The sequence below is a fragment of the Triticum dicoccoides genome, chromosome 4B (assembly GCF_002162155.2).
Source record: "Triticum dicoccoides isolate Atlit2015 ecotype Zavitan chromosome 4B, WEW_v2.0, whole genome shotgun sequence".
NCBI classification, from domain to species: Eukaryota; Viridiplantae; Streptophyta; class Magnoliopsida; order Poales; family Poaceae; genus Triticum; species Triticum dicoccoides.
In genome coordinates this window covers 118,710,196-118,729,033 of record NC_041387.1, presented here as the reverse complement: position 1 = coordinate 118,729,033, position 18,838 = coordinate 118,710,196, and positions in this window count along the sequence as shown.

Genomic DNA, 18,838 nt, shown 5'->3' with positions numbered 1-18,838 from the left:
CGCGCTCCGCCTACTCCATAGCCATGGTGCCTAAGCAAGCTGAGAAGGGGAAGAGCCCTCTGCCTCTTTCATCTACGCCTCCGTCCTTCGCGCCGACGCTCGGCCGGTCTCGGGTGCTTAACGACGAAGCCATGGACAAGGTGCGCCCGATGCTTGCCTCAAGCTTCAATGAGTGGGGGGAGACGGTGGCTTGGCCCGCGTCTCGTACTCGCACGGCCCAGACGGCCACCGAGATCCCAATCTTCATAGATGCCCTCTGGGCTAGCCTGATTCCTCCCTTCTCTGCCTTCTTCAATGTTGTGCTTGAGCATTATCAGATCCACATGCTGCATCTCAACCCTTAGTCTGTGACTCTTCTTGCCGTCTTCGCCTTCGTGTGTGAAGCCATGGTGGGCATCGCTCCATTGGTGGCAATCCTCCGTCACTTCTTCTCGTTGCATCTGGCCGACCCTCAACAATGCTCGGGGTGCGTGAGCTTCCAGGCTGTGGCTGTGACGGCGGGCGAGGGGGTCGATTTCGAGCTTCCTCCATCCACAAGAGAATTCCGGATACGATGGGTATTCGTCGATGCCGGTGTGCTCAGTCCTCTGCTTTAGGATCTGTTGGGGCCCGCTGTTCCTAACCCTAGCTGGGGCCATCAGCGGCTTGCGAGCCCCAGCCTTGCCCGCGTCTGGCTCAGGTTGAGGTTGCTGAAGGATCGCGGCGTAACTGCACCAATGGTGGTGAAGGAATTCGTCCAACGCCGGGTCGCTCCACTTTAGCGCCATTCTCGGCCAATGTGGACCTTGCTCAGCAGCCAGGACCACATGAGGTTTCAGGAGTCCGAGCTCCTCCTTGGGACGCGGCGAACAGTGCTCAAGGTCCTGACGGGTGTCTTCCTGCCGGCCCAACTGCCCGGGAATAGCTGCCTGCTGTACCGCTGCAAGAATAAGGATGAATTTGTAAAGGAAATGCCTCTCTTTGATGAATGGGGGCCATGGCCAATTGGCCTGGAGGGGCCTCGTGAGAACCCCTTCGTCTTCGTTCCCTTCCTTTCCCCTGACGCTGGGCTCGCCCCAAGTGACTGTGCAGGTGGGTGAGCTCAGGCGGAGACCGGCGGCTCAAGTGCTGAGGAGAACGCGCCGAGTGGTGATCCTGGGGCATCATCCTCAGGAGCTTGCCACCACCCTCCTGGGGCGTCGGTTGCTGAGGAGACGTTCATGCGGCTCCCGAGGCCAAGGCTCCGGGAGCCTCGGGAGGTCGTGGTGAAATGGTGCCCGGCTGTTCGCCGCAATCGGGCACCCCTGAAGATATTCTCCCGAGCTCTTCTACGGCCCCGCTGCGCACCGGCCATCACGTCCAGCGTTTCAGCCGTCTTTGTGTGGAATTCGAGGAGCTTCGCAAGAGGAAAGGATCTCCCAGCGGCAGCAACATCTTCGAACCGCTGAAGCAGAGGAAGTACATCGCCATTGACGTGTGAGTATCGTACAGTTGTGGCTTTCCGTGTGCTGCTTTCTTCTTCTGACGCCAGTCTTTCAGGGCCCCTTCCACTGAGGTTGCTGAGCCTCCTGAGAAATGGCCTCCTTCTTCCTTAACTCTTCCGCCTGCCTCGAGCGCTCCAAGTTCGCTGGTTGCCCCTGGAGCAAGGTTGGTTGAAGGGGCACACTTGCCTTCCTGGCGCATTGAACCTGCGGCCTCGTCGCTCCTCCCCCTTGGTCTGGCGCGGAGCTTGGCAGGCGTGCCCAAGACTCCTCCGCTGATTTTTGACGGCAACTTGTTGGCTTCGATCCTCGGCTCCTCCTCGAGTAGCGAGCCCAGCAGGCTTGGGCTTCTCGCGAGGACAGGCTGGTGTCGGGTGTGGCGCCAGCCCCCAGCCCCCTGCCGAGGGGTGGCGCGCCGCTTGATGCCCCGCCCACAGCCCCCGAGGTGGAGGGCGAAGAAGGTCGAGCGTTCGAGCTCGAGCGCGGGCGGAGCATGGTTCGCCATGAGCTCTTCCACGAGGCGATTAGCGCGATGAGCCGGCTCGATGAAGAGCTCGCGAGTGTCGATTCGCATCTTGAGGCTGAAGGTCTCCGGCTGGCGGAGGAGCGGCGCAAGCTGAAGGTGGCCATCAACCTCGGCCGCTATCAGCGTGACCTTGAGAACGCGAAGGCTGAGGCGTCTCTCCAGGTTTCCTAGGAAGCCCGCTCACGAGCCTTGGAGGAGGCTCGCGAGGCTGATCGCCGCTGCGAGGCTGTGGAGAAGCGTGCGTGGGAGCTCCAGGCCTGGAGCGCGTCTCTTGAGCAGCAGGTGGAGGCGTGCAGGGCCGCTCTTACATCACTGAGGGGGACGCCCGTGGAGGAGGAGGAGGTCCGGAAGCGTGAGGAGGCGCTGGCCCTGGAGGCCATGGAGCGTAACCGCGAGCTCGAGCAACTAGAGACGAGGGAGCGTCATGTTGCCCAAGCAGAAGATGCCATAGGGGCTCGCGAGGCCGCAGTTGAGGAGGAGGTGAACCACCGGGTGGCTGAGGTTCGCGCGGACCTGGAGGGCAGGTACAATCTGAAGTTGAAGCTCGCGGGCATGGAGGATGAGGGAAGGGCCGCTGCCCTCAGGCCCAGGTTGGACGAGGCTGAGAGGCGCGCGGAAGCCACGGCCGTCGCCCTGGTCACGGCGCAGTCGGACCTGGCCTCCGCCCGCGCCAAGTTGCGCGCCCTCCGGAGGCTGGTTGACGACGCAGAAGTCGTCGCGAGGCAGAACATGAAGGAGGTGCTCCAACGTCGGGCGCTGGAGCGCAAGCATGCCCCTATGCTTCAAGATCTCCGGAACAAGGCCAATATTGCACTGGGCCACATCTGCGACATGGAGGCGCCGACCCCTCACTCAAATGACTACACCAGCCACCTGACCTTCTTCAGCAAGGTGGTGACGCGCCTGGAGGCTCGATCTGCTAGAGCTCGCCAGCTTGTGGAGGAAAGGGGGCGTGTCTTGCTTGAGCGCGCTTTCTCGCGTGTCTTCAGCCACCTTCTGAATGCCGATCCCAACTTTGACTTTGACGCCGCCATTGCCCCTGTACCCACAGCTGTTCGGGGCGACCTAGCGCGCTGGGTCGAGGACAATGTGGACGCGTTGGTCAGGGCCTTTGCTTCGGAGGATGACGCGGTGGTGGTCATCGCAGATGAAGGCGACGTGGTCGATGATGGTGATGGGGGCGTCGCCGATGGCGGTGATGAGGCCGATGAAGACGATGACGATGCGAGTGACGCGTCTGCGAATGACGCAGCGAGTGATATTTCTGGCTGATCCCTTGTTCTCCTGTCATTTCTTCCTGCACACAAACTCGGGCGTGGCCCTTGGAAACTTGTAAGAGCATTTCGAGAGGGGGAGCCCCTCATGTAAGCAAATTGCAGTTTTTACTTTTCCATGCGATGTGAGTTTGTGTGCTCGTGAACTTGTGAATCCTGATGCGAGTTTTCTGTCTTGGTTTACCTTAGTCAGCGCCGGCTTGGTGCTGGGCTGCGATATGTTGAGTTCCCGAGAACCTAGCGGAACTCGCTGCCCCGTTGAAAGGGGCCCCACGGGAGGTGAGCACCAGTTGCAGTGCTAGCGCGTGCTTCGTGCAGTCCCGCTCGCGAGGAGCTCATGAGGGAAAGGCGACAGAAATGAGCCCCAGACAAAACGAGATCCAGAAGGCAAGGAATTTCTCAAACGAGAAAAGGCTCCCCCCGCACGCATCAATAAAACTCAGCTTCAACTCAAATCCAAATCCAGAAGGCAAGGCTACAGAAAGAGAGAGATCCAAAGCAAAAGGCCGCGTCCAGCACCTAGTCTAGTCTTCTGGTCTTCAAGTATTCTCACCAGTGCGGAGCTAAGTGCTGCCACTAGGCGTGGGAGGGAGCCCCAGGGCCTGAGGCCGGCACCCCTAAGACTCCGGGGCATGTACAGCCCCAACTCATTATTACGTGAGAGTGTCACGGGCAGCGAGCTTCACAGGCACCGGGCCTTCTTCATAGGTACCGGCCTTGCTTCATATCGCCAGATGATGGCCCCGCCTTGCGCCACTCTCGACCTCCTCTAAGCCGACCGGTCACCAGGACAAAACAGAGGAGGGAAAGAGGATGCCAGTGGTTCTGTCGGCGACCACAGGTCCTCTGCCGGGGGAAGGGTTGGCGAGGCCTCCCCGGCAAAGGGCCTACCTCCGGGTGTCGTCAGGCGTCACGCGCCGCGGGGAGGGGCCTTGATCCTGGCTCCCTCTCGGTGGCCCCCAACGTGTCTCCCTTGTTGGAGCGGGGGCCGCCGTGCTTGGGCGTTGATCGACGCAGCAACCTGGTTCATCTGTAGTCCATGGTTAGCGTAAGCCTGTTCTTGAGAGACTAGCGGTACCCTGTAATTGCCGCTGCTGGCGCGATCGTTGTGGTTCTCCATTGGCTCTTTGAAGGCTTCAGCTCCTAGCGCCCCTTCTCCCCAATCTTCTCCAACGAATAAGCCGATGTCATCCTTTGGTGCGTACCCTTGGTCCATCATGCGGGGCATGTAGTCTTCTGGGCCCGTCACCCCGAATACCTCGCCATGGTGCCCCACGCTCCACGTTGCTCCGCCCATGATGGCGTCCTGGGGATGGTAATACGACATCCGGCCGGGACCATGGGGGGTGACGCTTGCGCTCATGCTTGTCGAGGGCGGCATGGGGGGCTGGAGCCACCTACGCCGCCGACCGTGCTGATGTTGACGAAGCCCCCGTGCGTAGTTGAGGGCACGCGGATGTGGTGAGGCTCGCCGCGCGACCCTGCAGTGGCCTGGGGGGGAAGTCGATAGCAGAAGGATGGTGCTCCCGATGCCGCTGCGTCCAGCAGCTCAGCAACACGCTCAAGCAACGTGTCCCGGCCGATCTCCATCAGCCTGCATCGCAGCAGATCCCTTGCCACCGTGAGTGCCGCGCGGATGTTCACCTGCTCCCGCCATGAGTGTGGCGCTGTCGCTGCGACGTGACTCGCTGCTCTCGCCGCGGCTCGTACTTGCCGTGGGGTGAGGTTGGATGACGCCTGGCCGCGCTGCCCGCGATCGACGGAGCTTGGTGGCGCCCGTGCCGCTTGGGGTGCGGGGTCGAGACCCTCATGGGCAGGCGGCGCCGTCCGGGCCGGCCAGGCTTCCCAACTGTCGGAGCCGGCCCTTGGTCGCCAGACATCATAGCCGGTGAGCGTCGGGGAGCTGATTGGCGGAGAAGAAGCTCTGGTGCACCCCTACCTGGCGCGCCAAATGACGGATGTGGGGTTCCGGCAAAGCCTTAAGGTTCGAACACTGGGGTGCGCGCGAAGTCTTTCCCTCCTACCGATCTATGCTCTACCTCGCTAAGATCTTGCGGACGAACTCGACGAACTCACAACACAGAAAGACCCGGGGTTTATACTGGTTCAGGCCACCGTTGTGGTGTAATACCCTACTCCAGTGTGGTGGTGGTGGATTGCCTCTCGGGCTGATGATGAATAGTACAAGGGAAGAACGGCCTCCTGAGGTTGAGGTGTTCTTGTGCGTATGAACTTGTGGAGTGAGGATTCGATGAACTGCTCGATCCCCCTACTACTGTGGTGGTTAGTCCTATTTATAGGGGCCCTGGTCTTCTTCACAAATATCGAGCGGGAAGTGAGCCAACAACGGCGGGAAAATTTGAAGGGGGGCAGCTAGTACAAGCTATCCTGACAAAAGCGGTCTTCGCCTGCGAAAAGCTCTGGGGTGACGCCGTCTTGGGCTCCACGATAACCTCCGCCTTGTCGTCCTCCTGGTCTTGGTCTCATTGCACCAATATAGCAACCTTTGCCTGATGCCTCGGTACTCTTCGCCTGCGCTGGCCTCCTTAGCACCAAAGAGGAAATAAGGACGCTGTGCGCACCGGCACCCGCCTGGCACCATTCGTCATGGCTCACGTCATGAGAGCCTCGTGAGGTTTGCCCCGCCTTGATATATCCTCTCCTCATGAGCCTGCCTAGCTAGGCCATTCTAGAGGAGGCCTTGCATCGTCCGCCTCGCAAGTCTTGGACCCTTGCGAGGGTCTTGGGTGCCTTGTTGACGAAGATGGGCCGTATGGCCTGCTGCTTGACCATGCTGTGGGCCGCAGGCAGGCAAGTCTGGGGACCCTCGTTCCCAGAACACCGACAGGTGTTGTTTATGTAGTTTTGATTGGTTCTCCTACTGGGTCAGTAACCTTGGTCTCATCACTAAGGGAAATACCTACTGTTGTTGTGCTGCATCATCCCTTCCTCTTTGGGAAAATACTGACGTAGTTCTAGCGGACATCAGGGTGCAGCCCGGCAAACGAAGGGGAGTTGTTTTCCGCAAGGTCCCTGCCAGGAGCCCCGAGAGGCTCTACCGGGAGAGGCTTACTGGAGTCCAATTTCCTCCTCTTTCGATCCATTGTTGTCGTGGATACGGAGGGCTGAGTAAGACGGAGAACAAGAGTTCCTGGTTCCACAGCAAGCTTCTGCGCAGCGCACTTTGTCAGATGGTCAGCAATGTTGTTTTCGGCACGGGGTACGTGCTCTGTTTGCAACCCGTCAAAGTGCTCCTCCAATCTTCTCACTTCCTCGACGTATGCCTCCATCAATGGACTTTGGTAATCCTTGTTGACTTGTCTCACCATAAGTTGTGAATCTCCTTGAATGATAAGTTTCTTGATCCCCAATTCCGTGGCAATTCTGAGCCCAGCAAGGAGCCCTTCATACTATTCCGTACTGTTGGTCACCTTCTCTTGGCGAAAATGCATCTGGATGACGTACTTCAGGTGCTCTCCAGTGGGAGCAACGAGAAGCACACTAGCCCCTGCACCTTGTAGGGTGAAGGCACCATCGAAATACATGATCCATTCTTGGGGTGCTTCCTTGCCGGGGATAAATGTTTCCAGCACTTCTTCATCATGGGGTAGGCGTCCATTCTGCACTAAACTCTGCCAATGCCCTGCTCTGAATTGTTGATGTGCTCTCAAACTTCAGGCTAGAGCTAGATAACTCCAATGCCCATTCCATTATCCTACAGGTAGCCTCTGGCTTTCGAAGTATCCTTTGCAATGGGAAGCGGGTGATAACCGTGATCTCATGGGCTTGGAAGTAGTGGTGTAGTTTCTTGAGGCCATGACAAGGCCAAAAATCAATTTTTGCACGCCTGAATACCTGGATCTAGCCCCCTGCAACAGGGAGCTGATGAAGTATACAGGGCGCTGCACCACCTTCTTCCTTGCCGCGTCCTTGGGGTTGCCTCCACTGTCGTGCTCCTCTTTGCATTGACCCACATCTGGCCTTGTCGGGATGTTCTCTCTCTCTTCCCTGGGCGAGGCACTTGCTGAGGCTGCTGTCTCCTCCACTTCCCACTGCGTCACTAAATCTGCGCTAACCACTTGATTAGTCACTGCCAAATATAGCTGCAATGGCTCTTGCGGTTTGGGTGCAACCAAAGTGGCCACAGATGATAAGTAGGTCCAGAAATCTCGCAGCGCTGCGTTTGCTTCCGGGGTCCACTTCATGGGCCCTGCCTTCATCAAAATCTTAAACAACAACAAGGCGCGCTCGGCAGACTTGGAGATGAACCTGCTAAGCGCGGCAACACATCCTTAACTGTCTTGGGTGCCTAAATCTTCTTGATGGCCTTGATCTTATCTAGGTTGGCCACGATCCCACGATAGGACACAAAGAAACCAAGTAGCTTGCCCGAGGGAACACCAAACACACACTTCTCCGAGTTCAGCTTCAAGTTGATCTTACGCAGATTAGCGAATGTCTCCTCTAAATCCTAGATGAGTGTGGGGACCCCGACTCATAAGTCGTGATCACCGAATGCACGTGTACAGTGATCCCAGAGATCAATGCTCACTGAACACACAGAAGCTGAATAACAAGAGTCTTACATCCGTACATACCGTATTACGCAAGTAAGACCATTATGGTCGAGTCTTGAGTATAACATCGCAGCGGAAATCTTCGTTGATAACTTGGACCCAAGCCATCTGCCTTAACCCTGCAGGCATTCTGACTGGGAAGCGTCCTAGCTCGCATGTTCGTCACCGAAGTATTCTCCATCATATCATGTTCTTTCATGCCTGGCCAATAAAATAACCAGTGGCAAGCCAATGAGTACTTTGAATGTACTCGCAAGCAACCCATGTTTTTGGTTCAAGATACAACAATGCATGATATAGGTAAATTTTTGCAGAAAGCTAGTTTTGAGTGCAATGACATGTTCAATAACTTGTAAGACATCCATCAAGAGGATTCAAGTAACCATGAGGACATGTTACAGATATCAACATAAATAGAGTGGGCACCAACCCATCTAACATAAATAGAGTGGGCACCAACCCATCTCAATCATGTCAAGTCCCTTGACTTGACCCAAGTCATTTTTATCAACACACACACTTGGTTTATAAACAAGTGGACATAGCCCAAGAGCGGTTACCCAACTGTCCTTGACCGTGGACACGGCTATTCGAATAGTTTTACACTCTACAGAGGTTGCACACTGTACGCACAAGATCCGGGGAACTTCCGTGTCAGCCACGACCCGCGGTACCTCAAGTACCCGGGGTAAGCACCCGATCACTACCTTTCCCTAGACGACACTAACATGGAGTCCACTCGATTGGCAGTAACCCCCGTGCCCAACATTTCACATAACACTTTCTTGGAGCCTCGCTCCCATAATTATCACATACCACTGGCACGGGGTACCAACGGTGTGTCCGGTGCCCTGTGAAAACAGTCATGGCCGCCCTACCTGGCACGGCCCCGCCCGAGAGAGCGCACCAACAACTCTCCCATCACTAGTAATGCGGGCTCCAAGCTAGTATCGGTCTAGGTAATCAATAATGCCCTTTCCCATATAAGGGTAGAGTGGTTGCGCATGTAAGGTTGGAATAACGGTCGCAACTTCGACCAATCCGTTTTGAAAACAACACACACCTGCCTCGGTATACCACTTCGTCATCAAGTGGTTACCCATCTCATCATCTCCCTCGGGCATAAGTGGCACCCGACGGGGTTTTCGAAAAAGTCTTTTGAAAATACTTTGTCTCCATCACCATGCATATTCCCGTCCCTTTTTGCGTAGCACTACTTTAGCATCCTATCTACTCCCACCGGCATAACCCTCATAAGAAGGTAGGGCCGTGCACAATGCAAGTATCAACGAGGAAGTAACAGAGGCAACCAGCCCACGTGGTTCACCATCTCATCATGATTCTGATGCAACAATAATAAAGAACTATATGGCATGCATAAAAAAAGGTTTCATAGACATGGTCAAAGGGCTGCTTGCCTGTTTTAACAAAGTCTTCGAGGTCTTCAAATATCTCTGGTCCAACTCCGAGCATTTCGTCTACTTCGTCAACTATCGTCGAAAGCAACCATAATAAGCAACACAACAAGGCAGGAAATAAAAGTGCTCTAAAAATATGAGTTGGACTTTTCTGGGATACCTCTGGTCATATGAGGGATGACCAAAGTGGTTTCATTAGGATTTGATCAATGGACATCTCTGAACATTTCAATATGATGGAATCAAGGGATTAATGGGTTTGCAAGAAGTGTACAGAAATATATTTTTGAAAAATGAGCAAAGGCACCCATTTAACAAAGGATGATTTTAGAAGCATCTAGGAATTGGTTTCACTGGATTTGGAGTTGATATGATTTTCCCATGAATTGGCAAAGTTGGCTATATATAAAGAAATAGACCATTATTTGAGGTGATACAGAAAGTATTAGCAAAAATGTTCAAAAACTAAGTTTTGAACTTATAGACATCTAGGATTTTGAATCATGGAATTTGGATCAAGAATGGGCTCTCTGTGATTTTCTAAAGTTTATCACAGAAATAGGAAAAACAAGATTTGATAAATGTTTGTGAAGAAAAAGTTTCTGGAAAAATGTGCATGTTGCACCAACTGGTAGATCATGATTTATGGAGTTACTGCAAATTTGAATCATCAAATTTGGAGTTAATTTGAATTGTTTATGGATTTTTGAAGTTGACTGGAAAAAGAATAAGGAAAAGGCTATACCACTTATTCTGCGCGCTGGGCGAGGGATAGCTGACGGGCCGGCCGGGTGGCCCAGCTGCGCGGGGCGCCCAGGCAATGTCGATGGCGCACTTTGGGAACACGCCAACGGTGTGGGGGCGGCGGTAAGCAGCAGTACCCGCCTCCACTTAAATGACGTGGCAGCTGGCGGGTCGCTGACCTGCGGGGCCCGCCTGTAGGTCGCCCCGTCGCCCCTGGTCGTCTCCTACCGCGCGACGCGGGGCAGAGGAGGGCGTGGCCGCGCACGGCCGATGCTCGCCCCGGCGGCTCAGGCCATCCCCGGTGGCGTTCCGGCCACCAGAGTGATCAGGGCGGGGGGGCGCACCCACTGGTCTACTCCTCTTGCGCCGAGAAACGCTGTATCCGCGACGGTTTGGGTGACCGCGGAGGAGATCGCCGGCCAGCATCGGCCTCGAGCACACGGCGTACGGGGGAGAAAATGGCGGCGGAAGAGGCCCTAGCGGTGCATTGAGGGAGTACTGGAGTGGGTAGGGGGAAGAGAGAGAGGCCGAGGAGCTCGTCCTTTCCCGAATCGAGGTGGAGGCCAGCGGCGGCACTCCGGCCATGGTGGGTGCTGGAGGGCACAAGAGGGAGGGGGAGGCTGTCCAGGAGGTGCACGGGAGAGAGAGGGGTCCAAACGAGGCGAGAGAAAGCTCGGGGGATGGATTATATGGAGGAGGCGCTGGTGCTCCGTGGGCAGCGTCCACGGACGCGCTCTGTGAGCCTTGCAGAGGGGGGTAGGAGAGAGGTCCAGGAGGGGCCCGACACCTTGCCGTGTCTCGGACGCCGAGGCGACCTCGGGGGACACCACCCCGCCGCCCAAGGCCGTCTTATGCCCTTGGCATGGGTGAACTACAGTGCGGGAGAGCACTGTAGCGTGCTCCAGAGCACGAGCTCTGCACGCCATGGCATTGTTTATGTGCCAGGGGCGTGTCCACTAGTGTCTGGGGCTTTGTGGGGTTGGTAAACAAAGGGGAGGTGGCCTTGGATGCCCTAGTGAACCACTAGGAGAGGAGAGAGGTTGAGGGAGAGAGAGAAAAGGGCTGTCCAGAGAGAGAAAGTGGGGTTTTACCCCTCCAATAATTGAGCCATGGATTTTCCATTGCTACTGGAGGTGCAAGGGGACTAGGAGGGGCTGTGGTAAAAAGTTGAGCTCATGGAGAATAGTGGAAGTGGTCAAAATGATGATTTTGGAAAAATGGCCGAAGGTGTTTGTTGTTGGTTTGGGCAAGAAAATTAATTCCGCTTGCCATGAGAATTAATAGGATGGAATGGCACATAGAATTAGGGTGTTCCACCAAGTTTGAGCTCATTTGGGCAAAGTAGCCAATGTAACTTTGGTAAACCCTAGAAATTAGCAGAAATGGCTTTGCCAAGATTTAGTCATGCAAATCTATTCTCCTTGATGCACCACTTGGTGTAGTGTCATCATTTGAGGATTTGAACATGTCCACAAAATTTCAGATCAAAAGGACACACTTGGCAATGTAGAGTTGTCCAAATTTGGTTCTGGACAGGAAGGGTTTTGGGGCACTTTGATCAAGTTAACTTGTTCTCCAACTTGTGCCATTTGGTCTAGATGAATCATTAGAACATTTGAGAATGTTCACAAGGTTTTAGAACATTTGGGAATGTTTGGCAATGTAAAGTTGCTCAAACTTCAAAATTGACAGAAATGGTTTTGAGAGGATTTGATGATGTTATCTTGTTCTCCAAGACATGAGACTTGGCAAGATCACCAAATATGTCATATGTGACATGATAGAATTTGCTTGGAAATTTTGGAGAATATTTCCTTTGTAAATATTTCAAAAGCTTGAAATATCTAGAAAGGGTTTTCGGGGTATTTGACCAATATTTTGAACATGACCATGTGTTGAAACTCTTATATATGGACAATATATGTCCTATGAGTTTCACTAAATTTTGTCAAATATTTTTGAAGCAATAAAATAATTTTTCCCTATTAAAGACCATTTCTGGCCTTAAGAAAAATCTTTTAAATAAAATAGGAAAATAACCTTTAAAATTATATTTTTGTGGTTTCTGGGTATCCTATATCTAATAGGAGTCAAATATATTTTTGGAAAGATTTTTACTGCCCTTAATTAAGTACTTGCAGTGCAAACCTCAATTCAGGGGTTTTTGTAAAACTAATTTTTGAAAATACTTTTTGGCCAAATTATTTTTGTAAGAAAATACTATATTGCTCTATACACATGGCATGATCATTGGGAAAAGGTTTTGGATCAAGGAGATGAAGTATAGGAGTTGGGGGATTTATTTGATTTTTATAGCACTTGCAAACAACACACGAAATCCAATCAAGGCAAGGTCCAAAACACTCAAAAGTTTTTGTCAAACCACATTTTATCATGATTTATTAGCTTAAGTGTTGTGGCATGAAAATCAGGGTGTGACAATGAGGGTTGATCTGTCCTTGGTCTTGAGCACAATATCATCCATATAATCCTCAATATTCCCGTGCAACTGTGGCTCGAAACCAACCTAGACTGCTCTTGCAAAGGTAGACCTGGCACTCTTCAACCTGAAAGGCATGCGCACGAAGCAATATGTGGCACATGGGGTGATGAATGAGGTCTTTTCTTCATCTTCCTTGGACATAAAGATCTGATGGTATCTAGAGTATGCATCCAAAAAGGAGAGCAAATCACACCCGGAAGTGGAATCCACAATCTGGTCGATGCGTGGCAAGGGGAATGGGTCCTTTAGGCATGCCTTGTTCAGATCCGTGAAATCTATGCAAAGCCTCCATTTCCCATTAGCCTTGCGCACAACCACTGGATTTGCTAACCATGTTGGATGTAGAACTCCTCTGACCAAACCAGCTGCCTCAAGTTTCTTGATCTCCTCGGCAACGAATTGCTGCCGCTCCAAGGGCTGCTTCTGAACTTTCTGCTTTACGGGTCGGGCATGTGGGCAGATAGCAAGGTGGTGCTTGATTACCTCCCTGGGAACACCGGGGATATCATATGGTTGCCAGGAAAACACATCGATATTCGCCCACAGTAAGGCAATGAGTGCGCTTTCCTATTTGTCATTAAGGGTGGCACTGATAGTGAAAGTACTATCAGTGCCAGCCAGCCCTGCCAGGACCTTTTTCACTTGGGGTGCAGCAGCCTTGGATTTCTTGTTGTTGGAACTCTCCGGCATGTCATCAACAGGTGTGGCGCACTCTGAAGAGGTACGCTTCCTGGATTCCTTGCCAGTGCCCCTACTAGCCTTCTTCTTTCCTTCTTCTTTGCTTGGCAGAAACTATGGCCTCAGCAGCCTCTACTGCCCGCGTCCTGGTACATCTTATCCACGCAAATAACTATGTCTTTCTTGTCTGACGGAATGGAAATGATGCCCATCGCCCTGGCATCTTCAAGGTGTTGTAGGCATAGTGGGATGCTGCCATGAACTTGGCTAGGGCCGGGCGCCCAAGGATTTCGTTGTATGGCAGGGGAAGGTCGACCACATCAAACACAACCTTCTCAGTCTGGTAGTTCAACTCTCCTGTGAATGTCAGTGGCAACGTGATCTTTCCCTTAGGATGTCTCCTGCCAGGATTGACTCCTTGAAATGTGCCAGTGGCCTTAAGCTCTTCTTCTTCTATCTGGAGTTTGCTGATAACCTTTGGGGAAATCAGATTCAACCCGGTCCCGTCGTCAACCAACATATTTGTGACTTTGAGGTTGCAGATTGTTGGTGAGACCAACAACGGCAAGCACCCTACCACAGTGATGCGGTCGGGGTGATCCTCTTCATCGAAGAAGATGGGCGTGCGTGACCACTTGAGCGGCTTTTGGGAATCTGCCGCCGGCTCCATGGCATTGACCTCACGTGCCCACTGTTTAAGTTGGCGGTGAGAGGAGTGAAAAGATGCACCCCCATCAATACACAGGGCATCAGTGGCCTTCTGGAATTCCTGCTCACTGGTTTCCTCTTCTTTCCCTCCATCACTTTCATCATTGCAATCCTCTTTCTCTCGGCCCTTGGCGGGTTTCCCTTGGTTCTGAGGAGCCTTGCTGGGGAGATTTGCTTCACCACCCCAGCCCTTCCCGCAGTACCTTTCTCACCATTTTCTTTATCATGCTTCTCATACTCAGCCTTCCGCTGTCGGTGTCAAAACCGGCGGATCTCGGGTAGGGGGGTCCCGAACTGTGCGTCTAAGGCTAATGGTAACAGGAGGCGGGGGACACGATGTTTACCCAGGTTCGGGCCCTCTCGATGGAGGTAATACCCTACTTCCTTCTTGATTGATCTTGATGATATGAGTATACAAGAGTTGATCTACCATGAGATCGTAGAGGCTAAACCCTAGAAGCTAGCCTATGATTATGATTGTTGTTGTCCTACGGACTAAACCCTCCGGTTTATATAGACACGGAGGGGGCTAGGGTTACACAGAGCCGGTTACAAGGGAGGATATCTTCATATCCGAATTGCCAAGCTTGCCTTCCACGCAAAGGAGAGTCCCATGTGGACACGGGACGAAGTCTTCAATCTTGTATCTTCATAGTTCAACGGTCCGGCCAAAGGATATAGTCCAGCTGTTCGAGGACCCCCTAATCCAGGACTCCCTCAGTAACCCCTGAACCAGGCTTCAATGACGATGAGTCCGGCACGCAGATTGTCTTCAGCATTGCAAGGCGGGTTCCTCCTCCGAATACTTCATAGAAGATTTTGAACACAAGGATTGTGTCTGGCTCTGCAAAACAAATTCCACATACCACCGTAGAGAGTACAATATTCCACGAATCTAATTTGCTGACAACTTTTCATAGCATGACATCATGCCATGACGCGGTCATTACGAACCGTTTTTCCCAGCCTGCCACAGCACGTGTTATGAGGCGGTTTCATTGGCATGTCTTGTCGAAGCATAGATCATGTTCCCTTTATCAGGGGATCCTCATCAATACGGGCGTGGGTAACCCAACCACATTTGTTAGTATGACCCCTCGATTTTAGGCAAGTTCTAAACGGCTACGTGGAGGATGCTTGATATTCACCCTCTTTATAAAGGGGGTTGAGGCATGTCCTTTCCTTCCCACGCTCGATCATTGTCTTCTCCCACCTCGAGTTCCAACACCCAAGGCCCAGGCTGAGCGCTTCGGACCTTCAACGATGTCCGGATCCAACCTTCAAGGTCAGTGGATGGCCTCCTTCGTCATAGAGGAGGACATCAAGAAGCTAAGGGAAGCCAGATATCTGATCGCCGAGATCCCGCACAGGCTGCCTGCTCAAGGGCAGGTCATCCCTACTCCCGAACCCAACGAGAGTGTTGTATTTGTTTCCCACTTCCTCCGAGGGCTAGGCTTTAATCTTGATCCCTTTGTTAGAGGACTTATTTTCTATTATGGGCTCGATTTCCATGATCTAGCTCCGGATTCCATCCTTCACATATCATCGTTTATCGTCGTGTGTGAGGCCTTCCTCCGCATCACCCCACACTTCGGCTTATGGCTCAAGACCTTCAATGTGAAGCCGAAGATGATCGATGGGCGACACGCAGAGTGCGGAGGTACCGTAATAAGCAAAGGCGCCGATGCCCAATGGCCAAAGGGTTCCTTCCTGGAGGTGTCTGACTTATGGAAACGAGAGTGGTTCTACATCACAGCTCCCCGAGATACAAAGTGGGCAGCTGCCCCCGCCTTCCGCTCGGGCCCCCCGCTGCAACTGGCATCATGGGTCAACAAGGGACTGGACTAGGGGGCAGTTAATGACGTGCTGACATTACAAAGTCGCATCTGAGATCTCCTCAAGAGGGACGTCAGTCTTGTCAAGGTAATGCAAGTTATGCCAGTTCGTCGGATCCTACCATGCAAACGTCGATCTCTCCGTATGTGGGAGTTCAACCCGGAAGGACCGCGAACCATTCAACAATTCTTCGGCATGACGCTCGGAGGGATGTATGGGTTGTTCTTCGGATCACGAATAAAGTGTCCGAACACTAGCGAGGATGCAGGTCTCAACTGCAACCATCCAGATACCCATGTAAGTAATTCTGCAGCCGAACACGATGTCGTTTTGTTTGTTACAACATCATTCTGAAAAATCCGTTCTCGGCTAGGACTGGATAAGAAAGGCGGAGAGGATCAGGTGTTCGGCCCCCCTTCCCGAAGGCTCACCAGATCATGTACTAGCTAGGATGCTTGAGCACGCATCTCATCAAGCGCCGTCAGGGGAAGATAAAGGGAGGAATAAAGAAGCCGAAAGCGGGCTTCCCACATTACACATCCAAACTGGGGGAATTAATGTCTCCACGAAGGAGGATAATCGGGGAGAAGGATCTAGAATCCCATCTCCCCAAGGAAGGAAAAGGACCGCCCCTAGAGACTTGGAAGCGGAGGCTTCCAAACGAGGGAAGAAAACCTTCGCCAGGGGGTCCTGCCCCGAGAGGCGTCCTTACCGCACATCGCCCACAAGGGGGCCAGCCCTCCACCGAGCTGTAAGTGAACAGGAATACTTCAGTAAATATATCCTGCTTTATCTCCGAGGACAATAACTGAGGCATATATTTCGCAGCTCGGCTCGTAGCCCTTCTCGACAGAGTTCGTCTTCGGGGGATCTTCTTCCGGAGATGATGGAGAGCGAAACGCCTCCCCCCTTCTCCCAGCCTCATGGGGCGGACGACCCTGAAGTGTCGTCACAGAGGATTTCTCCTGATCCGCCAAGGCCAGATGGCAACCCTTCGGCCACCCGAAGTCCGGAGTATTCGGCTCCTAGGAGAACAAAGGAAAGAGTCCGGGACTGCCCGGCGTCCAACCGGACACACTAATGGGTCTTCTGGAGCAATCGGCTATCTCAGAGGCGCATTGTACTTTAATGAGTACGATGGTGTTGAGAAAATTTCATCTGCCAAGAGCGGGTTGCATGAAGCTTTTATGAGCCTGCTAAGAGGCTTTGAGGTACAGTAATATGTATATTTTAACGCTACCGTACACGCTAGGTGTGCTCTATACAGGTAGTAGCCCCTGAGACTCTGGTTGTCGTCCAGAGGCGGCAAACAGAGGATCATAGTCCCAGGTGATGATCGCGTTGCATTTATGTGCAGGTGGCTGATGGTCCGGTGGCTGGCCGAACTGCTGAGTTGATTGAACTGAGGCGGCGGCTTGACGCGGCAGATGCCGACGTCGTGCTTGTGAACAAATGGCTTGACGAGGCACATGGTATGTATTTTCGGTTGGTCAATATATATTAAGAGGAGCATGATGTCAGTATCTTATAAATATGTTGTGACTGCAGATGGAGCTGCCGCCGTGGAAACCCTTCGAGCGGAACATGCCCGAGCCAAGGAACAAGCCAGGAGAAGTGATGCGGCTGCCGTAAAGGGGGCCGAAGAGTTAAGAGCCGAACAGGCTGCTCATCGCCAGAGCGAAGAGAAAATAGCCAAGATGGCTGTTGAGCTGAAAGATGTCGTCGACCGATATGAGCTTCTGGAAAAGGAGAGCAAAGCGCAAGCGGCTGAACTGAAGAAAGGCATGGACGCAGCCAAGGAAACCCATTCTAAAATTAGAGCGGCGAAGGAGGAGCTCCGTCAAGCCGGAGACATCACGGCTGGGAAGCCTTTTTGTTGCGGACGAAGTTTGGAGATCCGAAGTATGCCCCTCTAGATCAATTATGGAGTTCTGCAGACGCGTACATGGACTTGGCAATGAGTGCTGCTGATGCGAATGAGTTTTTCAAAGATCAAGAAGATTACGAAGTGGAAAAGTTGTTCTTGTCACAGTTTAGCGCTCCCACGCGTCCGCTGCTATTATCTGAACAAATGGCCGAGTGGGCCAAGCTCCATAGATTGTCCGTACTTGCCATGAGGTCTGTCTTGGATCATCTTTGGCCAAAGGGACCAAGACCGAATAGTTATTTCGGCTTAGTGCAACTATTCCTTGGTGTTGTGCCGCATATCGACGCTATAAAGAGGTCGGCGTGCATAGAGGGTGCGCGGATGGCTCTTGCCCGTGTCAAGACATACTGGGCAAAGATGCAGGCCACCGCTGTTGCAACCCAAGGTCCGGCCATGGGCCAGGTCCCGACCGAGCACTATTTTGAAGAAGTCCTAGAAGGCGCTCGTTTAATAGACGCCCAGTGCTCGAAAAATATCATGTTTGAATGGCATGTATCCCAATTGTAAAAACAATGCTATTCGAAGTATAAAGGTTGTGTTTATACTTTTGTCTGAAAGTATTGTGATGCCTCCTGTGCGGCCGTTTATGTATGTATATAACCTGAAAGTTTGCAGTCATTGGCTTCAGCCCCCACGCATATAATGCAGGGGTGTTCGGAAAAGCGCGTATTCACACTTGATCCAACGTCTTGGTCCATTAAGGAGGTGGTGGCGCGGCGAACAAGGCAATCAGACTATATAGCTTTAACACTTTCACTTAGCCATAGGAGTTTGACGGTGGGGCTACTATATAGCCCCTGGTACTTCCGCGCTTATCCGAATACGATGCACATACATACTTGACCGGGAAACCGGTCCTTCATTAATGCGGAGGAATCGCAAGGATTCCAGTGAGTCATCGAGTGGTTGACCAGTCTCGCGCTTTATCATGACAGTCAGTTTTCAGCTTTCTCTACTGAGGTGCTCATCCAGATGAACCTGGGCACAATCGCGGTAGTTCTCCCGGTGCCACCTTAGCCGATAGAGCGGAACGTAAGGAAGCAACACACGGGAGCCGGGCAAACCCAACTATTGACCAAAGACATGATTCGGAGCTGATGCATATAAGGCCAAGCTCGCGACGCCGAACACTCCCTAAGGTATTCAGACTTTACAAAATATACCGGGCTGAGTAACGCCCTTGATAA